Below are 26,768 nucleotides of genomic sequence, written 5' to 3' on the forward strand. Positions count from 1 at the left end.
GCCTACGGCCATACTAGTCTGAATGCGCCCGATCTCGTCTGATCTCGGAAGCTAAGCAGAGTCAGGCCTGGTTAGTACTTGGATGGGAGACTGCCTGGGAATACCGGGTGCAGTAGGCTTTTGCTGCCGCCACAGGCTGCTCAACGTTTTGCACACACACGCGCACACACTGCTCTTAATCAATCAACATCCTTTTTGCTGCTCTCTCTCTCTCTCTCTCTCTCTCTCTCTCGCTTTCCTTTGACCATTTCTTCGCTGCACATTCTCCTGCTGCTACACAAATGCAAGGGGCTCCAGACACAGGGCCGAAATAAGCAGAAGAAGAAAATAAGATAGCCAAAATACACACACTGGCGGAGGATACCAGGACACAGCAGCAGAGAGGAGAGACAAGGTGCATAGAAAACTCGGAGGGACAAACAGCAACAGAACAAAGAAGAATGTAGAAAGAGCAGCAGTTAAATTCAGGAAAAAAGCAAAGCCAACTAGCATGCTGTTGAAATGCATGTGTGTTAATGCGAGGAGTGTTACAAATAAGATTGACGAGTTGCAGGCGCAAGTTGCCACATGGGGTTATGCAATAGTAGCCATAACGGAGACCTGGCTTCAAAATGGGCGGAATTGGAAACTAAACAATCCTGGCTACAATGTAATAACATTTGTAGAAGTCGTGTGGGCAGATGTCACATGATCAGGCAGAATCATAGAAATTTACAGCACAGAAGGAGGCCATTCGGCCCATCTTGTCCGTGCCAGCCGACAAAGAGCAATCCACCCAAATCCCACTTTACAGCACTTGGTCCGTAGCCTTGTAGGTTACGGCAGTTCAAGTGCATATCCAAGTACTTTTTAAACGTGATGAGGGTTTCTGCCTCTACCACCCTTTCAGGCAGTGCATTCCAGACCCCCACCATTCACTGGGTGAAAAAATGTCTCCTCAAATTCCCTGTAAACCTCCTACCAATTACTTGAAATCTATTATTGACCCTTCTGCTAAGGGAAATAGGTCCTTCCTATCCACTCTATCTCGGCCCCTCATAATTTTACACACCTCAATTAGGTCTCGCCTCAGCCTCCTGTATTCCAAAGAAAACAACCCCAGCCTATCCAATCTTTCCTCATAGCTAAAATTCCCCAGCCCAGGCAACATCCTCGGAAATCTCCTCTGCACCTTCTCTAGTGCAATCGCATCCTTCTTGTAATGTGGTGACCAGAACTGCACGCGGCACTCTAGCTGCGGCCTAACTAGTGTTTTATACAGTTGAAGCATAACCTCCCCGCTCTTATATTCTACGCCTCGGCTAATAAAGGCAAGTATCCCGTATGCCTGCTTAACCACTTTATCTACCTGTCCTGCTACCTTCAGGGATCTGTGGACATGCACTCCAAGGTCCCGCTGATCCTCTGCATTTCTCAGTGTCCTACCATTTATTGTGTATTCCAACTGAATTCCATTTGCCACTGTTCTGCCCACTAGACGAGTCCATTGATATCTTCCTGCAGTCTACAGCATTCTGTTTCATTATTAACCACACGGCCAATTTTTGTATCATCTGCAAACTTCTTAATCATACTTCCTACATTCAAATCCAAATCATTGATATATACCAGAAAAAGCAAAGGGCCCAGTACTGAGTCGGTGCAGGCTCGATGGGCCGAAATGGCCTCTATCTGCACTGTGGGGTTTCTGTGATTCTGTGAGCCCTGCGGAACCCCACTGGAAACAGCCTTCCGGTCACAAAAACACCCTTCGACCATTACCCTTTGTTTCCTGCCTCTGAGCCAATTTTGGATCCAACTTGCCACTTTGCCTTGGATCCCATGGGCTTTTACTTTCGTGACCAATCTGGCATGCGGGACCTTATCAAAAGCCTTGCTAAAATCCATATAGACTACATCAAAGGCACTACCCTCATCGACCCTCCTTGTTACCTCCTCGAAAAATTGAATTGCGTTAGTCAGACACGACCTTCCGTTAAGAAATCCATGCTGACTGTCCCTGATTAATCCGTGTCTTTCTAAATGAAGATTTCTCCTGTCCCTCAGAACTTTTTCCAATAATTTTCCCACCACCGAGGTTAGGCTGACTGGCCTGTAATTATGCGGTCTATCCCTCTCTCCCTTTTGAAAGAACGGTAGCACGTTAGCAGTCCTCCAGTGGTCGGGCACCACACCTGTAGCCAGAGAGGATTGTAAAATGATGGTGAGAGCCTGTGCTATTTGGTGTCTTACTTCTCTTAAGAGTGTGGGATAGATTTGATGCGGGCCTGGGTATTTGTCCAGTTTGAAAGATGCTACAGCCCTTAAGACTTGGTGTTTGAGCATGTTTATTTGATGTAATATTTGAATAGAAGGCAATGAAGGGTTGGGCTTGTAGTTTGTTTGTGTGGGAGGCAGAGCAGCAAGAAGAGGTGGAGGGGGGGTGGGGGGTTGCGGGAGGAGTAAAATTTGTAAATGTAAATTGAGTGTTGAATACTTGTATGAATGCGTAGAAGAGAAAAAAATGGGCGACAGCTTTAAGTAAAGAGAAAGCCAGCTAGCATATGCCTACGGCCATACTAGTCTGAATGCGCCCGATCTCGTCTGATCTCGGAAGCTAAGCAGAGTCAGGCCTGGTTAGTACTTGGATGGGAGACTGCCTGGGAATACCGGGTGCAGTAGGCTTTTGCTGCCGCCACAGGCTGCTCAACGTTTTGCACACACACGCGCACACACTGCTCTTAATCAATCAACATCCTTTTTGCTGCTCTCTCTCTCTCTCTCTCTCTCTCTCTCGCTTTCCTTTGACCATTTCTTCGCTGCACATTCTCCTGCTGCTACACAAATGCAAGGGGCTCCAGACACAGGGCCGAAATAAGCAGAAGAAGAAAATAAGATAGCCAAAATACACACACTGGCGGAGGATACCAGGACACAGCAGCAGAGAGGAGAGACAAGGTGCATAGAAAACTCGGAGGGACAAACAGCAACAGAACAAAGAAGAATGTAGAAAGAGCAGCAGTTAAATTCAGGAAAAAAGCAAAGCCAACTAGCATGCTGTTGAAATGCATGTGTGTTAATGCGAGGAGTGTTACAAATAAGATTGACGAGTTGCAGGCGCAAGTTGCCACATGGGGTTATGCAATAGTAGCCATAACGGAGACCTGGCTTCAAAATGGGCGGAATTGGAAACTAAACAATCCTGGCTACAATGTAATAACATTTGTAGAAGTCGTGTGGGCAGATGTCACATGATCAGGCAGAATCATAGAAATTTACAGCACAGAAGGAGGCCATTCGGCCCATCTTGTCCGTGCCAGCCGACAAAGAGCAATCCACCCAAATCCCACTTTACAGCACTTGGTCCGTAGCCTTGTAGGTTACGGCAGTTCAAGTGCATATCCAAGTACTTTTTAAACGTGATGAGGGTTTCTGCCTCTACCACCCTTTCAGGCAGTGCATTCCAGACCCCCACCATTCACTGGGTGAAAAAATGTCTCCTCAAATTCCCTGTAAACCTCCTACCAATTACTTGAAATCTATTATTGACCCTTCTGCTAAGGGAAATAGGTCCTTCCTATCCACTCTATCTCGGCCCCTCATAATTTTACACACCTCAATTAGGTCTCGCCTCAGCCTCCTGTATTCCAAAGAAAACAACCCCAGCCTATCCAATCTTTCCTCATAGCTAAAATTCCCCAGCCCAGGCAACATCCTCGGAAATCTCCTCTGCACCTTCTCTAGTGCAATCGCATCCTTCTTGTAATGTGGTGACCAGAACTGCACGCGGCACTCTAGCTGCGGCCTAACTAGTGTTTTATACAGTTGAAGCATAACCTCCCCGCTCTTATATTCTACGCCTCGGCTAATAAAGGCAAGTATCCCGTATGCCTGCTTAACCACTTTATCTACCTGTCCTGCTACCTTCAGGGATCTGTGGACATGCACTCCAAGGTCCCGCTGATCCTCTGCATTTCTCAGTGTCCTACCATTTATTGTGTATTCCAACTGAATTCCATTTGCCACTGTTCTGCCCACTAGACGAGTCCATTGATATCTTCCTGCAGTCTACAGCATTCTGTTTCATTATTAACCACACGGCCAATTTTTGTATCATCTGCAAACTTCTTAATCATACTTCCTACATTCAAATCCAAATCATTGATATATACCAGAAAAAGCAAAGGGCCCAGTACTGAGTCGGTGCAGGCTCGATGGGCCGAAATGGCCTCTATCTGCACTGTGGGGTTTCTGTGATTCTGTGAGCCCTGCGGAACCCCACTGGAAACAGCCTTCCGGTCACAAAAACACCCTTCGACCATTACCCTTTGTTTCCTGCCTCTGAGCCAATTTTGGATCCAACTTGCCACTTTGCCTTGGATCCCATGGGCTTTTACTTTCGTGACCAATCTGGCATGCGGGACCTTATCAAAAGCCTTGCTAAAATCCATATAGACTACATCAAAGGCACTACCCTCATCGACCCTCCTTGTTACCTCCTCGAAAAATTGAATTGCGTTAGTCAGACACGACCTTCCGTTAAGAAATCCATGCTGACTGTCCCTGATTAATCCGTGTCTTTCTAAATGAAGATTTCTCCTGTCCCTCAGAACTTTTTCCAATAATTTTCCCACCACCGAGGTTAGGCTGACTGGCCTGTAATTATGCGGTCTATCCCTCTCTCCCTTTTGAAAGAACGGTAGCACGTTAGCAGTCCTCCAGTGGTCGGGCACCACACCTGTAGCCAGAGAGGATTGTAAAATGATGGTGAGAGCCTGTGCTATTTGGTGTCTTACTTCTCTTAAGAGTGTGGGATAGATTTGATGCGGGCCTGGGTATTTGTCCAGTTTGAAAGATACTACAGCCCTTAAGACTTGGTGTTTGAGCATGTTTATTTGATGTAATATTTGAATAGAAGGCAATGAAGGGTTGGGCTTGTAGTTTGTTTGTGTGGGAGGCAGAGCAGCAAGAAGAGGTGGAGGGGGGGTGGGGGGTTGCGGGAGGAGTAAAATTTGTAAATGTAAATTGAGTGTTGAATACTTGTATGAATGCGTAGAAGAGAAAAAAATGGGCGACAGCTTTAAGTAAAGAGAAAGCCAGCTAGCATATGCCTACGGCCATACTAGTCTGAATGCGCCCGATCTCGTCTGATCTCGGAAGCTAAGCAGAGTCAGGCCTGGTTAGTACTTGGATGGGAGACCGCCTGGGAATACCGGGTGCAGTAGGCTTTTGCTGCCGCCACAGGCTGCTCAACGTTTTGCACACACACGCGCACACACTGCTCTTAATCAATCAACATCCTTTTTGCTGCTCTCTCTCTCTCTCTCTCTCTCTCTGTCTCTCTCTCTCGCTTTCCTTTGACCATTTCTTCGCTGCACATTCTCCTGCTGCTACACAAATGCAAGGGGCTCCAGACACAGGGCCGAAATAAGCAGAAGAAGAAAATAAGATAGCCAAAATACACACACTGGCGGAGGGCCACCAGGACACAGCAGCAGAGAGGAGAGACAAGGTGCATAGAAAACTCGGAGGGACAAACAGCAACAGAACAAAGAAGAATGTAGAAAGAGCAGCAGTTAAATTCAGGAAAAAAGCAAAGCCAACTAGCATGCTGTTGAAATGCATGTGTGTTAATGCGAGGAGCGTTACAAATAAGATTGACGAGTTGCAGGCGCAAGTTGCCACATGGGGTTATGCAATAGTAGCTATAACGGAGACCTGGCTTCAAAATGGGCGGAATTGGAAACTAAACAATCCTGGCTACAATGTAATAACATTTGTAGAAGTCGTGTGGGCAGATGTCACATGATCAGGCAGAATCATAGAAATTTACAGCACAGAAGGAGGCCATTCGGCCCATCTTGTCCGTGCCAGCCGACAAAGAGCAATCCACCCAAATCCCACTTTACAGCACTTGGTCCGTAGCCTTGTAGGTTACGGCAGTTCAAGTGCATATCCAAGTACTTTTTAAACGTGATGAGGGTTTCTGCCTCTACCACCCTTTCAGGCAGTGCATTCCAGACCCCCACCATTCACTGGGTGAAAAAATGTCTCCTCAAATTCCCTGTAAACCTCCTACCAATTACTTGAAATCTATTATTGACCCTTCTGCTAAGGGAAATAGGTCCTTCCTATCCACTCTATCTCGGCCCCTCATAATTTTACACACCTCAATTAGGTCTCGCCTCAGCCTCCTGTGTTCCAAAGAAAACAACCCCAGCCTATCCAATCTTTCCTCATAACTAAAATTCCCCAGCCCAGGCAACATCCTCGGAAATCTCCTCTGCACCTTCTCTAGTGCAATCGCATCCTTCTTGTAATGTGGTGACCAGAACTGCACGCGGCACTCTAGCTGCGGCCTAACTAGTGTTTTATACAGTTGAAGCATAACCTCCCCGCTCTTATATTCTACGCCTCGGCTAATAAAGGCAAGTATCCCGTATGCCTGCTTAACCACTTTATCTACCTGTCCTGCTACCTTCAGGGATCTGTGGACATGCACTCCAAGGTCCCGCTGATCCTCTGCATTTCTCAGTGTCCTACCATTTATTGTGTATTCCAACTGAATTCCATTTGCCACTGTTCTGCCCACTAGACGAGTCCATTGATATCTTCCTGCAGTCTACAGCATTCTGTTTCATTATTAACCACACGGCCAATTTTTGTATCATCTGCAAACTTCTTAATCATACTTCCTACATTCAAATCCAAATCATTGATATATACCAGAAAAAGCAAAGGGCCCAGTACTGAGTCGGTGCAGGCTCGATGGGCCGAAATGGCCTCTATCTGCACTGTGGGGTTTCTGTGATTCTGTGAGCCCTGCGGAACCCCACTGGAAACAGCCTTCCGGTCACAAAAACACCCTTCGACCATTACCCTTTGTTTCCTGCCTCTGAGCCAATTTTGGATCCAACTTGCCACTTTGCCTTGGATCCCATGGGCTTTTACTTTCGTGACCAATCTGGCATGCGGGACCTTATCAAAAGCCTTGCTAAAATCCATATAGACTACATCAAAGGCACTACCCTCATCGACCCTCCTTGTTACCTCCTCGAAAAATTGAATTGCGTTAGTCAGACACGACCTTCCGTTAAGAAATCCATGCTGACTGTCCCTGATTAATCCGTGTCTTTCTAAATGAAGATTTCTCCTGTCCCTCAGAACTTTTTCCAATAATTTTCCCACCACCGAGGTTAGGCTGACTGGCCTGTAATTATGCGGTCTATCCCTCTCTCCCTTTTGAAAGAACGGTAGCACGTTAGCAGTCCTCCAGTGGTCGGGCACCACACCTGTAGCCAGAGAGGATTGTAAAATGATGGTGAGAGCCTGTGCTATTTGGTGTCTTACTTCTCTTAAGAGTGTGGGATAGATTTGATGCGGGCCTGGGTATTTGTCCAGTTTGAAAGATGCTACAGCCCTTAAGACTTGGTGTTTGAGCATGTTTATTTGATGTAATATTTGAATAGAAGGCAATGAAGGGTTGGGCTTGTAGTTTGTTTGTGTGGGAGGCAGAGCAGCAAGAAGAGGTGGAGGGGGGGTGGGGGGTTGCGGGAGGAGTAAAATTTGTAAATGTAAATTGAGTGTTGAATACTTGTATGAATGCGTAGAAGAGAAAAAAATGGGCGACAGCTTTAAGTAAAGAGAAAGCCAGCTAGCATATGCCTACGGCCATACTAGTCTGAATGTGCCCGATCTCGTCTGATCTCGGAAACTAAGCAGAGTCAGGCCTGGTTAGTACTTGGATGGGAGACCGCCTGGGAATACCGGGTGCAGTAGGCTTTTGCTGCCGCCACAGGCTGCTCAACGTTTTGCACACACACGCGCACACACTGCTCTTAATCAATCAACATCCTTTTTGCTGCTCTCTCTCTCTCTCTCTCTGTCTCTCTCTCTCGCTTTCCTTTGACCATTTCTTCGCTGCACATTCTCCTGCTGCTACACAAATGCAAGGGGCTCCAGACACAGGGCCGAAATAAGCAGAAGAAGAAAATAAGATAGCCAAAATACACACACTGGCGGAGGGCCACCAGGACACAGCAGCAGAGAGGAGAGACAAGGTGCATAGAAAACTCGGAGGGACAAACAGCAACAGAACAAAGAAGAATGTAGAAAGAGCAGCAGTTAAATTCAGGAAAAAAGCAAAGCCAACTAGCATGCTGTTGAAATGCATGTGTGTTAATGCGAGGAGTGTTACAAATAAGATTGACGATTTGCAGGCGCAAGTTGCCACATGGGGTTATGCAATAGTAGCCATAACGGAGACCTGGCTTCAAAATGGGCGGAATTGGAAACTAAACAATCCTGGCTACAATGTAATAACATTTGTAGAAGTCGTGTGGGCAGATGTCACATGATCAGGCAGAATCATAGAAATTTACAGCACAGAAGGAGGCCATTCGGCCCATCTTGTCCGTGCCAGCCGACAAAGAGCAATCCACCCAAATCCCACTTTACAGCACTTGGTCCGTAGCCTTGTAGGTTACGGCAGTTCAAGTGCATATCCAAGTACTTTTTAAACGTGATGAGGGTTTCTGCCTCTACCACCCTTTCAGGCAGTGCATTCCAGACCCCCACCATTCACTGGGTGAAAAAATGTCTCCTCAAATTCCCTGTAAACCTCCTACCAATTACTTGAAATCTATTATTGACCCTTCTGCTAAGGGAAATAGGTCCTTCCTATCCACTCTATCTCGGCCCCTCATAATTTTACACACCTCAATTAGGTCTCGCCTCAGCCTCCTGTGTTCCAAAGAAAACAACCCCAGCCTATCCAATCTTTCCTCATAACTAAAATTCCCCAGCCCAGGCAACATCCTCGGAAATCTCCTCTGCACCTTCTCTAGTGCAATCGCATCCTTCTTGTAATGTGGTGACCAGAACTGCACGCGGCACTCTAGCTGCGGCCTAACTAGTGTTTTATACAGTTGAAGCATAACCTCCCCGCTCTTATATTCTACGCCTCGGCTAATAAAGGCAAGTATCCCGTATGCCTGCTTAACCACTTTATCTACCTGTCCTGCTACCTTCAGGGATCTGTGGACATGCACTCCAAGGTCCCGCTGATCCTCTGCATTTCTCAGTGTCCTACCATTTATTGTGTATTCCAACTGAATTCCATTTGCCACTGTTCTGCCCACTAGACGAGTCCATTGATATCTTCCTGCAGTCTACAGCATTCTGTTTCATTATTAACCACACGGCCAATTTTTGTATCATCTGCAAACTTCTTAATCATACTTCCTACATTCAAATCCAAATCATTGATATATACCAGAAAAAGCAAAGGGCCCAGTACTGAGTCGGTGCAGGCTCGATGGGCCGAAATGGCCTCTATCTGCACTGTGGGGTTTCTGTGATTCTGTGAGCCCTGCGGAACCCCACTGGAAACAGCCTTCCGGTCACAAAAACACCCTTCGACCATTACCCTTTGTTTCCTGTCTCTGAGCCAATTTTGGATCCAACTTGCCACTTTGCCTTGGATCCCATGGGCTTTTACTTTCGTGACCAATCTGGCATGCGGGACCTTATCAAAAGCCTTGCTAAAATCCATATAGACTACATCAAAGGCACTACCCTCATCGACCCTCCTTGTTACCTCCTCGAAAAATTGAATTGCGTTAGTCAGACACGACCTTCCGTTAAGAAATCCATGCTGACTGTCCCTGATTAATCCGTGTCTTTCTAAATGAAGATTTCTCCTGTCCCTCAGAACTTTTTCCAATAATTTTCCCACCACCGAGGTTAGGCTGACTGGCCTGTAATTATGCGGTCTATCCCTCTCTCCCTTTTGAAAGAGCGGTAGCACGTTAGCAGTCCTCCAGTGGTCGGGCACCACACCTGTAGCCAGAGAGGATTGTAAAATGATGGTGAGAGCCTGTGCTATTTGGTGTCTTACTTCTCTTAAGAGTGTGGGATAGATTTGATGCGGGCCTGGGTATTTGTCCAGTTTGAAAGATGCTACAGCCCTTAAGACTTGGTGTTTGAGCATGTTTATTTGATGTAATATTTGAATAGAAGGCAATGAAGGGTTGGGCTTGTAGTTTGTTTGTGTGGGAGGCAGAGCAGCAAGAAGAGGTGGAGGGGGGGTGGGGGGTTGCGGGAGGAGTAAAATTTGTAAATGTAAATTGAGTGTTGAATACTTGTATGAATGCGTAGAAGAGAAAAAAATGGGCGACAGCTTTAAGTAAAGAGAAAGCCAGCCAGCGTATGCCTACGGCCGTGCTAGTCTGAATGCGCCCGATCTCGTCTGATCTCGGAAGCTAAGCAGAGTCAGGCCTGGTTAGTACTTGGATGGGAGACCGCCTGGGAATACCAGGTGCAGTAGGCTTTTGCTGCCGCCACAGGCTGCTCAACGTTTTGCACACACACGCGCACACACTGCTCTTAATCAATCAACATCCTTTTTGCTGCTCTCTCTCTCTCTCTCTCTCTCTCTCTCTGTCTCTCTCTCTCGCTTTCCTTTGACCATTTCTTCGCTGCACATTCTCCTGCTGCTACACAAATGCAAGGGGCTCCAGACACAGGGCCGAAATAAGCAGAAGAAGAAAATAAGATAGCCAAAATACACACACTGGCGGAGGGCCACCAGGACACAGCAGCAGAGAGGAGAGACAAGGTGCATAGAAAACTCGGAGGGACAAACAGCAACAGAACAAAGAAGAATGTAGAAAGAGCAGCAGTTAAATTCAGGAAAAAAGCAAAGCCAACTAGCATGCTGTTGAAATGCATGTGTGTTAATGCGAGGAGTGTTACAAATAAGATTGACGAGTTGCAGGCGCAAGTTGCCACATGGGGTTATGCAATAGTAGCCATAACGGAGACCTGGCTTCAAAATGGGCGGAATTGGAAACTAAACAATCCTGGCTACAATGTAATAACATTTGTAGAAGTCGTGTGGGCAGATGTCACATGATCAGGCAGAATCATAGAAATTTACAGCACAGAAGGAGGCCATTCGGCCCATCTTGTCCGTGCCAGCCGACAAAGAGCAATCCACCCAAATCCCACTTTACAGCACTTGGTCCGTAGCCTTGTAGGTTACGGCAGTTCAAGTGCATATCCAAGTACTTTTTAAACGTGATGAGGGTTTCTGCCTCTACCACCCTTTCAGGCAGTGCATTCCAGACCCCCACCATTCACTGGGTGAAAAAATGTCTCCTCAAATTCCCTGTAAACCTCCTACCAATTACTTGAAATCTATTATTGACCCTTCTGCTAAGGGAAATAGGTCCTTCCTATCCACTCTATCTCGGCCCCTCATAATTTTACACACCTCAATTAGGTCTCGCCTCAGCCTCCTGTGTTCCAAAGAAAACAACCCCAGCCTATCCAATCTTTCCTCATAACTAAAATTCCCCAGCCCAGGCAACATCCTCGGAAATCTCCTCTGCACCTTCTCTAGTGCAATCGCATCCTTCTTGTAATGTGGTGACCAGAACTGCACGCGGCACTCTAGCTGCGGCCTAACTAGTGTTTTATACAGTTGAAGCATAACCTCCCCGCTCTTATATTCTACGCCTCGGCTAATAAAGGCAAGTATCCCGTATGCCTGCTTAACCACTTTATCTACCTGTCCTGCTACCTTCAGGGATCTGTGGACATGCACTCCAAGGTCCCGCTGATCCTCTGCATTTCTCAGTGTCCTACCATTTATTGTGTATTCCAACTGAATTCCATTTGCCACTGTTCTGCCCACTAGACGAGTCCATTGATATCTTCCTGCAGTCTACAGCATTCTGTTTCATTATTAACCACACGGCCAATTTTTGTATCATCTGCAAACTTCTTAATCATACTTCCTACATTCAAATCCAAATCATTGATATATACCAGAAAAAGCAAAGGGCCCAGTACTGAGTCGGTGCAGGCTCGATGGGCCGAAATGGCCTCTATCTGCACTGTGGGGTTTCTGTGATTCTGTGAGCCCTGCGGAACCCCACTGGAAACAGCCTTCCGGTCACAAAAACACCCTTCGACCATTACCCTTTGTTTCCTGCCTCTGAGCCAATTTTGGATCCAACTTGCCACTTTGCCTTGGATCCCATGGGCTTTTACTTTCGTGACCAATCTGGCATGCGGGACCTTATCAAAAGCCTTGCTAAAATCCATATAGACTACATCAAAGGCACTACCCTCATCGACCCTCCTTGTTACCTCCTCGAAAAATTGAATTGCGTTAGTCAGACACGACCTTCCGTTAAGAAATCCATGCTGACTGTCCCTGATTAATCCGTGTCTTTCTAAATGAAGATTTCTCCTGTCCCTCAGAACTTTTTCCAATAATTTTCCCACCACCGAGGTTAGGCTGACTGGCCTGTAATTATGCGGTCTATCCCTCTCTCCCTTTTGAAAGAACGGTAGCACGTTAGCAGTCCTCCAGTGGTCGGGCACCACACCTGTAGCCAGAGAGGATTGTAAAATGATGGTGAGAGCCTGTGCTATTTGGTGTCTTACTTCTCTTAAGAGTGTGGGATAGATTTGATGCGGGCCTGGGTATTTGTCCAGTTTGAAAGATGCTACAGCCCTTAAGACTTGGTGTTTGAGCATGTTTATTTGATGTAATATTTGAATAGAAGGCAATGAAGGGTTGGGCTTGTAGTTTGTTTGTGTGGGAGGCAGAGCAGCAAGAAGAGGTGGAGGGGGGGTGGGGGGTTGCGGGAGGAGTAAAATTTGTAAATGTAAATTGAGTGTTGAATACTTGTATGAATGCGTAGAAGAGAAAAAAATGGGCGACAGCTTTAAGTAAAGAGAAAGCCAGCTAGCATATGCCTACGGCCATACTAGTCTGAATGCGCCTGATCTCGGAAGCTAAGCAGAGTCAGGCCTGGTTAGTACTTGGATGGGAGACTGCCTGGGAATACCAGGTGCAGTAGGCTTTTGCTGCCGCCACAGGCTGCTCAACGTTTTGCACACACACGCGCACACACTGCTCTTAATCAATCAACATCCTTTTTCCTGCTCTCTCTCTCTCTCTCTCGCTTTCCTTTGACCATTTCTTCGCTGCACATTCTCCTGCTGCTACACAAATGCAAGGGGCTCCAGACACAGGGCCGAAATAAGCAGAAGAAGAAAATAAGATAGCCAAAATACACACACTGGCGGAGGGCCACCAGGACACAGCAGCAGAGAGGAGAGACAAGGTGCATAGAAAACTCGGAGGGACAAACAGCAACAGAACAAAGAAGAATGTAGAAAGAGCAGCAGTTAAATTCAGGAAAAAAGCAAAGCCAACTAGCATGCTGTTGAAATGCATGTGTGTTAATGCGAGGAGTGTTACAAATAAGATTGACGAGTTGCAGGCGCAAGTTGCCACATGGGGTTATGCAATAGTAGCCATAACGGAGACCTGGCTTCAAAATGGGCGGAATTGGAAACTAAACAATCCTGGCTACAATGTAATAACATTTGTAGAAGTCGTGTGGGCAGATGTCACATGATCAGGCAGAATCATAGAAATTTACAGCACAGAAGGAGGCCATTCGGCCCATCTTGTCCGTGCCAGCCGACAAAGAGCAATCCACCCAAATCCCACTTTACAGCACTTGGTCCGTAGCCTTGTAGGTTACGGCAGTTCAAGTGCATATCCAAGTACTTTTTAAACATGATGAGGGTTTCTGCCTCTACCACCCTTTCAGGCAGTGCATTCCAGACCCCCACCATTCACTGGGTGAAAAAATGTCTCCTCAAATTCCCTGTAAACCTCCTACCAATTACTTGAAATCTATTATTGACCCTTCTGCTAAGGGAAATAGGTCCTTCCTATCCACTCTATCTCGGCCCCTCATAATTTTACACACCTCAATTAGGTCTCGCCTCAGCCTCCTGTGTTCCAAAGAAAACAACCCCAGCCTATCCAATCTTTCCTCATAACTAAAATTCCCCAGCCCAGGCAACATCCTCGGAAATCTCCTCTGCACCTTCTCTAGTGCAATCGCATCCTTCTTGTAATGTGGTGACCAGAACTGCACGCGGCACTCTAGCTGCGGCCTAACTAGTGTTTTATACAGTTGAAGCATAACCTCCCCGCTCTTATATTCTACGCCTCGGCTAATAAAGGCAAGTATCCCGTATGCCTGCTTAACCACTTTATCTACCTGTCCTGCTACCTTCAGGGATCTGTGGACATGCACTCCAAGGTCCCGCTGATCCTCTGCATTTCTCAGTGTCCTACCATTTATTGTGTATTCCAACTGAATTCCATTTGCCACTGTTCTGCCCACTAGACGAGTCCATTGATATCTTCCTGCAGTCTACAGCATTCTGTTTCATTATTAACCACACGGCCAATTTTTGTATCATCTGCAAACTTCTTAATCATACTTCCTACATTCAAATCCAAATCATTGATATATACCAGAAAAAGCAAAGGGCCCAGTACTGAGTCGGTGCAGGCTCGATGGGCCGAAATGGCCTCTATCTGCACTGTGGGGTTTCTGTGATTCTGTGAGCCCTGCGGAACCCCACTGGAAACAGCCTTCCGGTCACAAAAACACCCTTCGACCATTACCCTTTGTTTCCTGCCTCTGAGCCAATTTTGGATCCAACTTGCCACTTTGCCTTGGATCCCATGGGCTTTTACTTTCGTGACCAATCTGGCATGCGGGACCTTATCAAAAGCCTTGCTAAAATCCATATAGACTACATCAAAGGCACTACCCTCATCGACCCTCCTTGTTACCTCCTCGAAAAATTGAATTGCGTTAGTCAGACACGACCTTCCGTTAAGAAATCCATGCTGACTGTCCCTGATTAATCCGTGTCTTTCTAAATGAAGATTTCTCCTGTCCCTCAGAACTTTTTCCAATAATTTTCCCACCACCGAGGTTAGGCTGACTGGCCTGTAATTATGCGGTCTATCCCTCTCTCCCTTTTGAAAGAACGGTAGCACGTTAGCAGTCCTCCAGTGGTCGGGCACCACACCTGTAGCCAGAGAGGATTGTAAAATGATGGTGAGAGCCTGTGCTATTTGGTGTCTTACTTCTCTTAAGAGTGTGGGATAGATTTGATGCGGGCCTGGGTATTTGTCCAGTTTGAAAGATGCTACAGCCCTTAAGACTTGGTGTTTGAGCATGTTTATTTGATGTAATATTTGAATAGAAGGCAATGAAGGGTTGGGCTTGTAGTTTGTTTGTGTGGGAGGCAGAGCAGCAAGAAGAGGTGGAGGGGGGGTGGGGGGTTGCGGGAGGAGTAAAATTTGTAAATGTAAATTGAGTGTTGAATACTTGTATGAATGCGTAGAAGAGAAAAAAATGGGCGACAGCTTTAAGTAAAGAGAAAGCCAGCTAGCATATGCCTACGGCCATACTAGTCTGAATGCGCCCGATCTCGTCTGATCTCGGAAACTAAGCAGAGTCAGGCCTGGTTAGTACTTGGATGGGAGACTGCCTGGGAATACCAGGTGCAGTAGGCTTTTGCTGCCGCCACAGGCTGCTCAACGTTTTGCACACACACGCGCACACACTGCTCTTAATCAATCAACATCCTTTTTCCTGCTCTCTGTCTCTCTCTCTCGCTTTCCTTTGACCATTTCTTCGCTGCACATTCTCCTGCTGCTACACAAATGCAAGGGGCTCCAGACACAGGGCCGAAATAAGCAGAAGAAGAAAATAAGATAGCCAAAATACACACACTGGCGGAGGGCCACCAGGACACAGCAGCAGAGAGGAGAGACAAGGTGCATAGAAAACTCGGAGGGACAAACAGCAACAGAACAAAGAAGAATGTAGAAAGAGCAGCAGTTAAATTCAGGAAAAAAGCAAAGCCAACTAGCATGCTGTTGAAATGCATGTGTGTTAATGCGAGGAGTGTTACAAATAAGATTGACGAGTTGCAGGCGCAAGTTGCCACATGGGGTTATGCAATAGTAGCCATAACGGAGACCTGGCTTCAAAATGGGCGGAATTGGAAACTAAACAATCCTGGCTACAATGTAATAACATTTGTAGAAGTCGTGTGGGCAGATGTCACATGATCAGGCAGAATCATAGAAATTTACAGCACAGAAGGAGGCCATTCGGCCCATCTTGTCCGTGCCAGCCGACAAAGAGCAATCCACCCAAATCCCACTTTACAGCACTTGGTCCGTAGCCTTGTAGGTTACGGCAGTTCAAGTGCATATCCAAGTACTTTTTAAACGTGATGAGGGTTTCTGCCTCTACCACCCTTTCAGGCAGTGCATTCCAGACCCCCACCATTCACTGGGTGAAAAAATGTCTCCTCAAATTCCCTGTAAACCTCCTACCAATTACTTGAAATCTATTATTGACCCTTCTGCTAAGGGAAATAGGTCCTTCCTATCCACTCTATCTCGGCCCCTCATAATTTTACACACCTCAATTAGGTCTCGCCTCAGCCTCCTGTGTTCCAAAGAAAACAACCCCAGCCTATCCAATCTTTCCTCATAACTAAAATTCCCCAGCCCAGGCAACATCCTCGGAAATCTCCTCTGCACCTTCTCTAGTGCAATCGCATCCTTCTTGTAATGTGGTGACCAGAACTGCACGCGGCACTCTAGCTGCGGCCTAACTAGTGTTTTATACAGTTGAAGCATAACCTCCCCGCTCTTATATTCTACGCCTCGGCTAATAAAGGCAAGTATCCCGTATGCCTGCTTAACCACTTTATCTACCTGTCCTGCTACCTTCAGGGATCTGTGGACATGCACTCCAAGGTCCCGCTGATCCTCTGCATTTCTCAGTGTCCTACCATTTATTGTGTATTCCAACTGAATTCCATTTGCCACTGTTCTGCCCACTAGACGAGTCCATTGATATCTTCCTGCAGTCTACAGCATTCTGTTTCATTATTAACCACACGGCCAATTTTTGTATCATCTGCAAACTTCTTAATCATACTTCCTACATTCAAATCCAAATCATTGATATATACCAGAAAAAGCAAAGGGCCCAGTACTGAGTCGGTGCAGGCTCGATGGGCCGAAATGGCCTCTATCTGCACTGTGGGGTTTCTGTGATTCTGTGAGCCCTGCGGAACCCCACTGGAAACAGCCTTCCGGTCACAAAAACACCCTTCGACCATTACCCTTTGTTTCCTGCCTCTGAGCCAATTTTGGATCCAACTTGCCACTTTGCCTTGGATCCCATGGGCTTTTACTTTCGTGACCAATCTGGCATGCGGGACCTTATCAAAAGCCTTGCTAAAATCCATATAGACTACACCAAAGGCACTACCCTCATCGACCCTCCTTGTTACCTCCTCGAAAAATTGAATTGCGTTAGTCAGACACGACCTTCCGTTAAGAAATCCACGCTGACTGTCCCTGATTAATCCGTGTCTTTCTAAATGAAGATTTCTCCTGTCCCTCAGAACTTTTTCCAATAATTTTCCCACCACCGAGGTTAGGCTGACTGGCCTGTAATTATGCGGTCTATCCCTCTCTCCCTTTTGAAAGAACGGTAGCACGTTAGCAGTCCTCCAGTGGTCGGGCACCACACCTGTAGCCAGAGAGGATTGTAAAATGATGGTGAGAGCCTGTGCTATTTGGTGTCTTACTTCTCTTAAGAGTGTGGGATAGATTTGATGCGGGCCTGGGTATTTGTCCAGTTTGAAAGATGCTACAGCCCTTAAGACTTGGTGTTTGAGCATGTTTATTTGATGTAATATTTGAATAGAAGGCAATGAAGGGTTGGGCTTGTAGTTTGTTTGTGTGGGAGGCAGAGCAGCAAGAAGAGGTGGAGGGGGGGTGGGGGGTTGCGGGAGGAGTAAAATTTGTAAATGTAAATTGAGTGTTGAATACTTGTATGAATGCGTAGAAGAGAAAAAAATGGGCGACAGCTTTAAGTAAAGAGAAAGCCAGCTAGCATATGCCTACGGCCATACTAGTCTGAATGCGCCCGATCTCGTCTGATCTCGGAAGCTAAGCAGAGTCAGGCCTGGTTAGTACTTGGATGGGAGACTGCCTGGGAATACCGGGTGCAGTAGGCTTTTGCTGCCGCCACAGGCTGCTCAACGTTTTGCACACACTGCTCTTAATCAATCAACATCCTTTTTGCTGCTCTCTCTCTCTCTCTCTCTCTCTCTCGCTTTCCTTTGACCATTTCTTCGCTGCACATTCTCCTGCTGCTACACAAATGCAAGGGGCTCCAGACACAGGGCCGAAATAAGCAGAAGAAGAAAATAAGATAGCCAAAATAAACACACTGGCGGAGGGCCACCAGGACACAGCAGCAGAGAGGAGAGACAAGGTGCATAGAAAACTCGGAGGGACAAACAGCAACAGAACAAAGAAGAATGTAGAAAGAGCAGCAGTTAAATTCAGGAAAAAAGCAAAGCCAACTAGCATGCTGTTGAAATGCATGTGTGTTAATGCGAGGAGTGTTACAAATAAGATTGACGAGTTGCAGGCGCAAGTTGCCACATGGGGTTATGCAATAGTAGCCATAACGGAGACCTGGCTTCAAAATGGGCGGAATTGGAAACTAAACAATCCTGGCTACAATGTAATAACATTTGTAGAAGTCGTGTGGGCAGATGTCACATGATCAGGCAGAATCATAGAAATTTACAGCACAGAAGGAGGCCATTCGGCCCATCTTGTCCGTGCCAGCCGACAAAGAGCAATCCACCCAAATCCCACTTTACAGCACTTGGTCCGTAGCCTTGTAGGTTACGGCAGTTCAAGTGCATATCCAAGTACTTTTTAAACGTGATGAGGGTTTCTGCCTCTACCACCCTTTCAGGCAGTGCATTCCAGACCCCCACCATTCACTGGGTGAAAAAATGTCTCCTCAAATTCCCTGTAAACCTCCTACCAATTACTTGAAATCTATTATTGACCCTTCTGCTAAGGGAAATAGGTCCTTCCTATCCACTCTATCTCGGCCCCTCATAATTTTACACACCTCAATTAGGTCTCGCCTCAGCCTCCTGTGTTCCAAAGAAAACAACCCCAGCCTATCCAATCTTTCCTCATAACTAAAATTCCCCAGCCCAGGCAACATCCTCGGAAATCTCCTCTGCACCTTCTCTAGTGCAATCGCATCCTTCTTGTAATGTGGTGACCAGAACTGCACGCGGCACTCTAGCTGCGGCCTAACTAGTGTTTTATACAGTTGAAGCATAACCTCCCCGCTCTTATATTCTACGCCTCGGCTAATAAAGGCAAGTATCCCGTATGCCTGCTTAACCACTTTATCTACCTGTCCTGCTACCTTCAGGGATCTGTGGACATGCACTCCAAGGTCCCGCTGATCCTCTGCATTTCTCAGTGTCCTACCATTTATTGTGTATTCCAACTGAATTCCATTTGCCACTGTTCTGCCCACTAGACGAGTCCATTGATATCTTCCTGCAGTCTACAGCATTCTGTTTCATTATTAACCACACGGCCAATTTTTGTATCATCTGCAAACTTCTTAATCATACTTCCTACATTCAAATCCAAATCATTGATATATACCAGAAAAAGCAAAGGGCCCAGTACTGAGTCGGTGCAGGCTCGATGGGCCGAAATGGCCTCTATCTGCACTGTGGGGTTTCTGCGATTCTGTGAGCCCTGCGGAACCCCACTGGAAACAGCCTTCCGGTCACAAAAACACCCTTCGACCATTACCCTTTGTTTCCTGCCTCTGAGCCAATTTTGGATCCAACTTGCCACTTTGCCTTGGATCCCATGGGCTTTTACTTTCGTGACCAATCTGGCATGCGGGACCTTATCAAAAGCCTTGCTAAAATCCATATAGACTACATCAAAGGCACTACCCTCATCGACCCTCCTTGTTACCTCCTCGAAAAATTGAATTGCGTTAGTCAGACACGACCTTCCGTTAAGAAATCCATGCTGACTGTCCCTGATTAATCCGTGTCTTTCTAAATGAAGATTTCTCCTGTCCCTCAGAACTTTTTCCAATAATTTTCCCACCACCGAGGTTAGGCTGACTGGCCTGTAATTATGCGGTCTATCCCTCTCTCCCTTTTGAAAGAACGGTAGCACGTTAGCAGTCCTCCAGTGGTCGGGCACCACACCTGTAGCCAGAGAGGATTGTAAAATGATGGTGAGAGCCTGTGCTATTTGGTGTCTTACTTCTCTTAAGAGTGTGGGATAGATTTGATGCGGGCCTGGGTATTTGTCCAGTTTGAAAGATGCTACAGCCCTTAAGACTTGGTGTTTGAGCATGTTTATTTGATGTAATATTTGAATAGAAGGCAATGAAGGGTTGGGCTTGTAGTTTGTTTGTGTGGGAGGCAGAGCAGCAAGAAGAGGTGGAGGGGGGGTGGGGGGTTGCGGGAGGAGTAAAATTTGTAAATGTAAATTGAGTGTTGAATACTTGTATGAATGCGTAGAAGAGAAAAAAATGGGCGACAGCTTTAAGTAAAGAGAAAGCCAGCTAGCATATGCCTACGGCCATACTAGTCTGAATACGCCCGATCTCGTCTGATCTCTGGAAGCTAAGCAGAGTCAGGCCTGGTTAGTACTTGGATGGGAGACTGCCTGGGAATACCGGGTGCAGTAGGCTTTTGCTGCCGCCACAGGCTGCTCAACGTTTTGCACACACACGCGCACACACTGCTCTTAATCAATCAACATCCTTTTTGCTGCTCTCTCTCTCTCTCTCTCTCTCTCTCTCTCGCTTTCCTTTGACCATTTCTTCGCTGCACATTCTCCTGCTGCTACACAAATGCAAGGGGCTCCAGACACAGGGCCGAAATAAGCAGAAGAAGAAAATAAGATAGCCAAAATACACACACTGGCGGAGGGCCACCAGGACACAGCAGCAGAGAGGAGAGACAAGGTGCATAGAAAACTCGGAGGGACAAACAGCAACAGAACAAAGAAGAATGTAGAAAGAGCAGCAGTTAAATTCAGGAAAAAAGCAAAGCCAACTAGCATGCTGTTGAAATGCATGTGTGTTAATGCGAGGAGTGTTACAAATAAGATTGACGATTTGCAGGCGCAAGTTGCCACATGGGGTTATGCAATAGTAGCCATAACGGAGACCTGGCTTCAAAATGGGCGGAATTGGAAACTAAACAATCCTGGCTACAATGTAATAACATTTGTAGAAGTCGTGTGGGCAGATGTCACATGATCAGGCAGAATCATAGAAATTTACAGCACAGAAGGAGGCCATTCGGCCCATCTTGTCCGTGCCAGCCGACAAAGAGCAATCCACCCAAATCCCACTTTACAGCACTTGGTCCGTAGCCTTGTAGGTTACGGCAGTTCAAGTGCATATCCAAGTACTTTTTAAATGTGATGAGGGTTTCTGCCTCTACCACCCTTTCAGGCAGTGCATTCCAGACCCCCACCATTCACTGGGTGAAAAAATGTCTCCTCAAATTCCCTGTAAACCTCCTACCAATTACTTGAAATCTATTATTGACCCTTCTGCTAAGGGAAATAGGTCCTTCCTATCCACTCTATCTCGGCCCCTCATAATTTTACACACCTCAATTAGGTCTCGCCTCAGCCTCCTATGTTCCAAAGAAAACAACCCCAGCCTATCTAATCTTTCCTCATAACTAAAATTCCCCAGCCCAGGCAACATCCTCGGAAATCTCCTCTGCACCTTCTCTAGTGCAATCGCATCCTTCTTGTAATGTGGTGACCAGAACTGCACGCGGCACTCTAGCTGCGGCCTAACTAGTGTTTTATACAGTTGAAGCATAACCTCCCCGCTCTTATATTCTACGCCTCGGCTAATAAAGGCAAGTATCCCGTATGCCTGCTTAACCACTTTATCTACCTGTCCTGCTACCTTCAGGGATCTGTGGACATGCACTCCAAGGTCCCGCTGATCCTCTGCATTTCTCAGTGTCCTACCATTTATTGTGTATTCCAACTGAATTCCATTTGCCACTGTTCTGCCCACTAGACGAGTCCATTGATATCTTCCTGCAGTCTACAGCATTCTGTTTCATTATTAACCACACGGCCAATTTTTGTATCATCTGCAAACTTCTTAATCATACTTCCTACATTCAAATCCAAATCATTGATATATACCAGAAAAAGCAAAGGGCCCAGTACTGAGTCGGTGCAGGCTCGATGGGCCGAAATGGCCTCTATCTGCACTGTGGGGTTTCTGTGATTCTGTGAGCCCTGCGGAACCCCACTGGAAACAGCCTTCCGGTCACAAAAACACCCTTCGACCATTACCCTTTGTTTCCTGCCTCTGAGCCAATTTTGGATCCAACTTGCCACTTTGCCTTGGATCCCATGGGCTTTTACTTTCGTGACCAATCTGGCATGCGGGACCTTATCAAAAGCCTTGCTAAAATCCATATAGACTACATCAAAGGCACTACCCTCATCGACCCTCCTTGTTACCTCCTCGAAAAATTGAATTGCGTTAGTCAGACACGACCTTCCGTTAAGAAATCCACGCTGACTGTCCCTGATTAATCCGTGTCTTTCTAAATGAAGATTTCTCCTGTCCCTCAGAACTTTTTCCAATAATTTTCCCACCACCGAGGTTAGGCTGACTGGCCTGTAATTATGCGGTCTATCCCTCTCTCCCTTTTGAAAGAACGGTAGCACGTTAGCAGTCCTCCAGTGGTCGGGCACCACACCTGTAGCCAGAGAGGATTGTAAAATGATGGTGAGAGCCTGTGCTATTTGGTGTCTTACTTCTCTTAAGAGTGTGGGATAGATTTGATGCGGGCCTGGGTATTTGTCCAGTTTGAAAGATGCTACAGCCCTTAAGACTTGGTGTTTGAGCATGTTTATTTGATGTAATATTTGAATAGAAGGCAATGAAGGGTTGGGCTTGTAGTTTGTTTGTGTGGGAGGCAGAGCAGCAAGAAGAGGTGGAGGGGGGGTGGGGGGTTGCGGGAGGAGTAAAATTTGTAAATGTAAATTGAGTGTTGAATACTTGTATGAATGCGTAGAAGAGAAAAAAATGGGCGACAGCTTTAAGTAAAGAGAAAGCCAGCTAGCATATGCCTACGGCCATACTAGTCTGAATACGCCCGATCTCGTCTGATCTCGGAAGCTAAGCAGAGTCAGGCCTGGTTAGTACTTGGATGGGAGACTGCCTGGGAATACCGGGTGCAGTAGGCTTTTGCTGCCGCCACAGGCTGCTCAACGTTTTGCACACACACGCGCACACACTGCTCTTAATCAATCAACATCCTTTTTGCTGCTCTCTCTCTCTCTCTCTCTCTCTCTCGCTTTCCTTTGACCATTTCTTCGCTGCACATTCTCCTGCTGCTACACAAATGCAAGGGGCTCCAGACACAGGGCCGAAATAAGCAGAAGAAGAAAATAAGATAGCCAAAATAAACACACTGGCGGAGGGCCACCAGGACACAGCAGCAGAGAGGAGAGACAAGGTGCATAGAAAACTCGGAGGGACAAACAGCAACAGAACAAAGAAGAATGTAGAAAGAGCAGCAGTTAAATTCAGGAAAAAAGCAAAGCCAACTAGCATGCTGTTGAAATGCATGTGTGTTAATGCGAGGAGTGTTACAAATAAGATTGACGAGTTGCAGGCGCAAGTTGCCACATGGGGTTATGCAATAGTAGCCATAACGGAGACCTGGCTTCAAAATGGGCGGAATTGGAAACTAAACAATCCTGGCTACAATGTAATAACATTTGTAGAAGTCGTGTGGGCAGATGTCACATGATCAGGCAGAATCATAGAAATTTACAGCACAGAAGGAGGCCATTCGGCCCATCTTGTCCGTGCCAGCCGACAAAGAGCAATCCACCCAAATCCCACTTTACAGCACTTGGTCCGTAGCCTTGTAGGTTACGGCAGTTCAAGTGCATATCCAAGTACTTTTTAAACGTGATGAGGGTTTCTGCCTCTACCACCCTTTCAGGCAGTGCATTCCAGACCCCCACCATTCACTGGGTGAAAAAATGTCTCCTCAAATTCCCTGTAAACCTCCTACCAATTACTTGAAATCTATTATTGACCCTTCTGCTAAGGGAAATAGGTCCTTCCTATCCACTCTATCTCGGCCCCTCATAATTTTACACACCTCAATTAGGTCTCGCCTCAGCCTCCTGTGTTCCAAAGAAAACAACCCCAGCCTATCCAATCTTTCCTCATAACTAAAATTCCCCAGCCCAGGCAACATCCTCGGAAATCTCCTCTGCACCTTCTCTAGTGCAATCGCATCCTTCTTGTAATGTGGTGACCAGAACTGCACGCGGCACTCTAGCTGCGGCCTAACTAGTGTTTTATACAGTTGAAGCATAACCTCCCCGCTCTTATATTCTACGCCTCGGCTAATAAAGGCAAGTATCCCGTATGCCTGCTTAACCACTTTATCTACCTGTCCTGCTACCTTCAGGGATCTGTGGACATGCACTCCAAGGTCCCGCTGATCCTCTGCATTTCTCAGTGTCCTACCATTTATTGTGTATTCCAACTGAATTCCATTTGCCACTGTTCTGCCCACTAGACGAGTCCATTGATATCTTCCTGCAGTCTACAGCATTCTGTTTCATTATTAACCACACGGCCAATTTTTGTATCATCTGCAAACTTCTTAATCATACTTCCTACATTCAAATCCAAATCATTGATATATACCAGAAAAAGCAAAGGGCCCAGTACTGAGTCGGTGCAGGCTCGATGGGCCGAAATGGCCTCTATCTGCACTGTGGGGTTTCTGTGATTCTGTGAGCCCTGCGGAACCCCACTGGAAACAGCCTTCCGGTCACAAAAACACCCTTCGACCATTACCCTTTGTTTCCTGCCTCTGAGCCAATTTTGGATCCAACTTGCCACTTTGCCTTGGATCCCATGGGCTTTTACTTTCGTGACCAATCTGGCATGCGGGACCTTATCAAAAGCCTTGCTAAAATCCATATAGACTACATCAAAGGCACTACCCTCATCGACCCTCCTTGTTACCTCCTCGAAAAATTGAATTGCGTTAGTCAGACACGACCTTCCGTTAAGAAATCCATGCTGACTGTCCCTGATTAATCCGTGTCTTTCTAAATGAAGATTTCTCCTGTCCCTCAGAACTTTTTCCAATAATTTTCCCACCACCGAGGTTAGGCTGACTGGCCTGTAATTATGCGGTCTATCCCTCTCTCCCTTTTGAAAGAACGGTAGCACGTTAGCAGTCCTCCAGTGGTCGGGCACCACACCTGTAGCCAGAGAGGATTGTAAAATGATGGTGAGAGCCTGTGCTATTTGGTGTCTTACTTCTCTTAAGAGTGTGGGATAGATTTGATGCGGGCCTGGGTATTTGTCCAGTTTGAAAGATGCTACAGCCCTTAAGACTTGGTGTTTGAGCATGTTTATTTGATGTAATATTTGAATAGAAGGCAATGAAGGGTTGGGCTTGTAGTTTGTTTGTGTGGGAGGCAGAGCAGCAAGAAGAGGTGGAGGGGGGGTGGGGGGTTGCGGGAGGAGTAAAATTTGTAAATGTAAATTGAGTGTTGAATACTTGTATGAATGCGTAGAAGAGAAAAAAATGGGCGACAGCTTTAAGTAAAGAGAAAGCCAGTTAGCATATGCCTACGGCCATACTAGTCTGAATACGCCCGATCTCGTCTGATCTCGGAAACTAAGCAGAGTCAGGCCTGGTTAGTACTTGGATGGGAGACTGCCTGGGAATACCAGGTGCTGTAGGCTTTTGCTGCCGCCACAGGCTGCTCAACGTTTTGCACACACACGCGCACACACTGCTCTTAATCAATCAACATCCTTTTTGCTGCTCTCTCTCTCTCTCTCGCTTTCCTTTGACCATTTCTTCGCTGCACATTCTCCTGCTGCTACACAAATGCAAGGGGCTCCAGACACAGGGCCGAAATAAGCAGAAGAAGAAAATAAGATAGCCAAAATATACACACTGGCGGAGGGCCACCAGGACACAGCAGCAGAGAGGAGAGACAAGGTGCATAGAAAACTCGGAGGGACAAACAGCAACAGAACAAAGAAGAATGTAGAAAGAGCAGCAGTTAAATTCAGGAAAAAAGCAAAGCCAACTAGCATGCTGTTGAAATGCATGTGTGTTAATGCGAGGAGTGTTACAAATAAGATTGACGAGTTGCAGGCGCAAGTTGCCACATGGGGTTATGCAATAGTAGCCATAACGGAGACCTGGCTTCAAAATGGGCGGAATTGGAAACTAAACAATCCTGGCTACAATGTAATAACATTTGTAGAAGTCGTGTGGGCAGATGTCACATGATCAGGCAGAATCATAGAAATTTACAGCACAGAAGGAGGCCATTCGGCCCATCTTGTCCGTGCCAGCCGACAAAGAGCAATCCACCCAAATCCCACTTTACAGCACTTGGTCCGTAGCCTTGTAGGTTACGGCAGTTCAAGTGCATATCCAAGTACTTTTTAAACGTGATGAGGGTTTCTGCCTCTACCACCCTTTCAGGCAGTGCATTCCAGACCCCCACCATTCACTGGGTGAAAAAATGTCTCCTCAAATTCCCTGTAAACCTCCTACCAATTACTTGAAATCTATTATTGACCCTTCTGCTAAGGGAAATAGGTCCTTCCTATCCACTCTATCTCGGCCCCTCATAATTTTACACACCTCAATTAGGTCTCGCCTCAGCCTCCTGTGTTCCAAAGAAAACAACCCCAGCCTATCCAATCTTTCCTCATAACTAAAATTCCCCAGCCCAGGCAACATCCTCGGAAATCTCCTCTGCACCTTCTCTAGTGCAATCGCATCCTTCTTGTAATGTGGTGACCAGAACTGCACGCGGCACTCTAGCTGCGGCCTAACTAGTGTTTTATACAGTTGAAGCATAACCTCCCCGCTCTTATATTCTACGCCTCGGCTAATAAAGGCAAGTATCCCGTATGCCTGCTTAACCACTTTATCTACCTGTCCTG

The 26,768-nt window shown here is 46.5% G+C and overlaps 7 non-coding genes and 4 pseudogenes across 7 annotated transcripts; all 11 read left to right on the top strand.

The window, feature by feature from the left end:
* LOC147082952 (5S ribosomal RNA) lies at positions 1-119 on the top strand. The gene has a single exon (XR_015076131.1). It is a non-coding gene; the product is annotated as a 5S ribosomal RNA (ribosomal RNA).
* A 2,426-nt stretch (positions 120-2,545) lies between these two features.
* On the top strand, positions 2,546-2,664 carry LOC147082953 (5S ribosomal RNA). The gene has a single exon (XR_015076133.1). It is a non-coding gene; the product is annotated as a 5S ribosomal RNA (ribosomal RNA).
* A 2,424-nt stretch (positions 2,665-5,088) lies between these two features.
* LOC147082954 (5S ribosomal RNA) lies at positions 5,089-5,207 on the top strand. Its single transcript, XR_015076217.1, has one exon. It is a non-coding gene; the product is annotated as a 5S ribosomal RNA (ribosomal RNA).
* Positions 5,208-7,642: 2,435 nt separating this feature from the next.
* On the top strand, positions 7,643-7,761 carry LOC147082955 (5S ribosomal RNA). The gene has a single exon (XR_015076080.1). It is a non-coding gene; the product is annotated as a 5S ribosomal RNA (ribosomal RNA).
* A 2,429-nt stretch (positions 7,762-10,190) lies between these two features.
* On the top strand, positions 10,191-10,309 carry LOC147082956 (5S ribosomal RNA; annotated as a pseudogene).
* Positions 10,310-12,748: 2,439 nt separating this feature from the next.
* On the top strand, positions 12,749-12,857 carry LOC147082957 (5S ribosomal RNA; annotated as a pseudogene).
* Positions 12,858-15,272: 2,415 nt separating this feature from the next.
* LOC147082958 (5S ribosomal RNA) lies at positions 15,273-15,391 on the top strand (annotated as a pseudogene).
* A 2,415-nt stretch (positions 15,392-17,806) lies between these two features.
* On the top strand, positions 17,807-17,925 carry LOC147082959 (5S ribosomal RNA). The gene has a single exon (XR_015076134.1). It is a non-coding gene; the product is annotated as a 5S ribosomal RNA (ribosomal RNA).
* A 2,411-nt stretch (positions 17,926-20,336) lies between these two features.
* LOC147082960 (5S ribosomal RNA) lies at positions 20,337-20,456 on the top strand (annotated as a pseudogene).
* Positions 20,457-22,883: 2,427 nt separating this feature from the next.
* On the top strand, positions 22,884-23,002 carry LOC147082961 (5S ribosomal RNA). The gene has a single exon (XR_015076185.1). It is a non-coding gene; the product is annotated as a 5S ribosomal RNA (ribosomal RNA).
* Positions 23,003-25,425: 2,423 nt separating this feature from the next.
* Positions 25,426-25,544, top strand: LOC147082962 (5S ribosomal RNA). Its single transcript, XR_015076111.1, has one exon. It is a non-coding gene; the product is annotated as a 5S ribosomal RNA (ribosomal RNA).
* The last annotated feature ends 1,224 nt before the right edge of the window (positions 25,545-26,768 follow it).

This window comes from Somniosus microcephalus, unplaced genomic scaffold, assembly GCF_052327205.1.
Source record: "Somniosus microcephalus isolate GS21.2 unplaced genomic scaffold, FLI_Smic_1.0 scaffold110, whole genome shotgun sequence".
Lineage (NCBI taxonomy): Eukaryota > Metazoa > Chordata > Chondrichthyes > Squaliformes > Somniosidae > Somniosus > Somniosus microcephalus.